This window comes from Amblyomma mixtum, chromosome 3, assembly GCF_055824585.1.
Source record: "Amblyomma mixtum isolate Tamu chromosome 3, ASM5582458v1, whole genome shotgun sequence".
NCBI classification, from domain to species: domain Eukaryota; kingdom Metazoa; phylum Arthropoda; class Arachnida; order Ixodida; family Ixodidae; genus Amblyomma; species Amblyomma mixtum.
The window spans coordinates 20,424,706-20,428,389 of NC_143014.1; the positions used below are offsets into that span (position 1 = coordinate 20,424,706).

The following is a 3,684-nucleotide window of genomic DNA, read 5'->3' on the forward strand; positions in this document are numbered from 1 at the left end:
AAAGGGGTTTTCATACTCCTCATAATAGGAGTATATCGTCTACTCCTCTGCTTGAAGGGGTACTTTCGGAGTGCTAGAAGGAGTAAAGTGTTACCGCTCTGCAGACGGGAGTTTATTTAGGAGTAAAGTTGTGATCACAAAGGAGTTAGCATGGCAATTAATAGAAGTATTATATACTCCTTTGCAGCTACTTTTATAGTATATTTCAGGAGTACGTGCCTGTTCCTTTTAAGTAGTTTTGACAGGAAATTTTTGGAGAAATTTTTCTTACTATAGGGTTACATTTATGATTCCCAGACGAGTATATTACTTCACTTGATGCGGAAGCCGATTTGAAATAAAGTATTCGTATGGAAGGCTCATTTTAGAGCTTGATAGTCCAGGATAAATGCGTCGATGAACTTACAGTGATATATTTCAAACAATATTTTATTGGGTACAAAACATTTGAGACATGTGTTCGGCAGCTTGCTTTCGACGGTTACAGAGAACCAACGTCTTGGCCCCTGTAGAAAAGAAGAGTGCCTTAACCCACGCTGTCTTTGGGTACATAATTTAAATACCCAAAGGAATGAAAATAGAGATGCCACACTTGAAAGCAAGGAGGGAACCTTGAAATGCTTCGCTGTCAACATACAGGCTCCTTCTGAAAGAAAGATTAGAAAAACAAATACATCAGAGGAATTGCACCTCTAAGCTTGAAGTATGACGTGCTTCAAGTGTAGAAGTCAACGTCCCAAAGCCGTTCAGAGTGCACTTTTCAATAAAGTAGGTATTATTGAAGTTTAAACGTTTTTCATGAAAAAAGATTAGCTAGCAGAACATAGTAGGTAATCAACTAGCTAATACATACCTGTACCCTGTCGGATGACAGCGGCTAAACGCGGTTTTCAGGGAATCACAAATTCCAGAGAGCCGCTTTCGTAAACGTTAAGGCAATACGGCGAATGGGAAGCAGCATCGATAGGGAACATTTTTTCCGCAAAGCATAAAACTGAAAAAAATAAAATGGTCTTACTGAGGCACTTGCGCATTCGCGCTGCCTTTGGCTGCGTTCCTGCACCGAAAGAGGCCTCGAGATATAATTTTTTTTACTTGTCAGAGGTTCCTCATGCTTTTCAGGCACCATATCAGAACCAATTACTGAAATCAAGACATGCAAACAAAAGACAGCGCTTTGCATACACGCAGCGGAAGCTTACATGCAATTTCCTTGATGGGAGAGCCCGCAGCTACGCATTTTCAGGACGTCCTCATTCTGCGTATAGGCCAAAGGCAGGGCAAGGGTGACTGACATAGCAGGCATTGTTAGGAATAGAAAGCTACCACCAGACCCACCCTCCCGCCGCCAGCTGTCTTCTGTTAAGCTTTGCCCTCACATTCGTGGCCAGGGTTCAAAAGAAAACATTCTACACAGGTCTATGGCTGGTAAAGGAATATACTTTCGGGAAAGAACGCCAACCAAAAAAAAAAAAAACATGTTTGGGAATCTTCTTCGTTCTTTCAGCAGGTGTGACTGCGAGTGAGTCACAGCTTGCCTTTTTTAAGCCTTCGGTTAGTCATCCGCCGGGTCACTGATCGTAGACAGTTGATGCAAGGATAGTTCCCTCGAAGTCAGTCTTGTCAACCCGCGCTTCCTTCCTTGTTCATTTGTTTGGCATCCGCTTTGTGCTGCTTCAGTTTTTCTGGGAAATGCTTGCTTTCGCCAATGTACTACGTCCAGCACGAGCAGGGGATCTCGTACACTGGCGTATGCTTTATTCTTTTTCTTTCGCTGCCTTCCTGGGATCAGCAGTCTGAACCGGAACGCTTGCCTCCACGAGTTTCACATAATGGAATGTGTTCGGAAACTGCACGCGAAGTGGAAACTTCTTTTAACATTTTTCAAATGCGAAGAGCTTACAAGATACCACATTTTGGAACTAGACTCCTAACCATCCAGAAAAGGCAGCGTTCAGTATGGTTGAAACCTCATGTCCGCTGCCGAAAATCGCTGCAACGTTAAGATGCCACCAACTCGGAAAATGTAACAGTTTAGCTAATCTCCGTGAGCGCTAAGGCGTCGCCATGTCCTGTGCTATGACTGAAAAGAATAAAATCGCTTGCATTGTTTGCATAACAAGGCCCTCTTAAAACACAGGAAAGGAAGCAACCGATTAGGGCACGGTTCTCAGCACTGTTCGTAATAACGTGACAAAAATTCACAGACCCCTAGGCTGTGCATTTTCACCTGTCATTGCCTGTACAGCTTTTCCATATTCATGGGGCGTGAACGCATGAAGAAAATTTGGTCCCTAGAAGAACTGACCGTACTTCCAGCTGTACATGTTAGCGTAAGAGCCACGACTGCAGTGCCACACTCTTTTTTTCAGCCGCATGCAACAACAAATTTCTCAGATACTTACTTCATGCCTGCTGTGTGAGTTGGCTCCACCGGACCACAATGAAGCCTTTGCTGTTTTGCTGTTCTCGTTAAGCCTTTCATCTCGGCGCACCCGTGGTTCACAGCAAGTCTACGCACACTGAAAAGGGAGCGGCGTTAAGTGCATGCGCGTCTATGGCATCAAAGGAGAGCTTAATACTGCTTACCAGAACACACGACGATGATAATCCGGTCTTTAGTATTCTTGCAATACAGCGAAAGAACGAGGGGCCGACGATGTCGAGAAAACTGGTGCGTCACACACACACCGCCATGTCGGCGCGGCGAAACGGCAGCAGCCAACACTTGTATGCTGCGTAGACAATGAATGACTAGCCGCTGCTTCTGCACATATTGCTGGCTTGAGTGAGACGTTCATTGCAGCACGTTGCTGCTAAGGTCGATGATGTCCAGTCTTACGTCACGACAAGAGCGCGCAAAGGAGCGGGTGGCAAACTGGCGGCTTCGGGGAGGTCGACGCGTCACACACCGAAATGTTGGCTCGGCGGAGCTCGGCTGGCTAAGCCTCTCGCAGACTGTCGTCGCAGGCGATGCAACACCAAGCGTTCTCCGAATACACTGGGGGCTTCACAGGCACTGTCTGTGGCGCACATTGGTGCGCGAGGTTGCGGCGATCCGGTGTCTTGTAACATGACAAACGTGCGTGAAGCAGCAAAAGCACAGGCGAGCAGGCAGCGACGACAGAGCCGGCGTCGTCACCTGCAAGTGCAGCGAACCGGCAGCTGCCACTAGGCGGCGGGCAGACACTAAGGAGTGCATAAAGGGCCTGAAGGAGTATTGAAGCCGACATACTCCTTCTTGGAAAAGTAGTAAAATCATGTAAATGCTTTATTTTACTCCTCGGTTTCGCGACGGCAGTAAAAAAGGAGGATTTCCTCTTTTTTACTACTTAAAGTCGATTGCGCAATTTTCAATAAGGAGTTTAAAAGCGGACACTAGCCATTTATATTCCTATTTGGGCTTATTTGTGTTTACAGTGTAGGCTCGTCAACACCGCGCTTCGCGTGGGCCACGCCTAGGCGCCGCCGCGGCGCGCCCTTCCTCCTCCGCTCCACCCCCTTCGTTCTCCTCCTCGCCACCGGTTTACCCTTCGCGCTGCCGCGCGGTCTCCGCCGCCGTCCCAAGAGGAGAAGGTTCTTTCGTAAGGTGTTGCGATAACGCGTGAGCGGCGGCAGCGGCCATAAAAGAGGCCGCGCGCCGCGGCGCGCGCTCCATCACCACTTCTCCTCGTCGCCACCGGT

General features: G+C 47.7%; 1 long non-coding RNA gene across 1 annotated transcript; it reads right to left on the reverse strand.

Moving 5' to 3' along the window:
- Nucleotides 1–395: 395 nt before the first annotated feature.
- Nucleotides 396–2,907, reverse strand: LOC149349395 (uncharacterized). The gene is made up of 3 exons (XR_016289412.1): nt 2,590–2,907; nt 2,406–2,522; nt 396–646 (listed from the first exon to the last, which is right to left on the reverse strand). It is a non-coding gene; the product is annotated as an uncharacterized LOC149349395 (long non-coding RNA).
- Between the last annotated feature and the right edge of the window lie 777 nt (nt 2,908–3,684).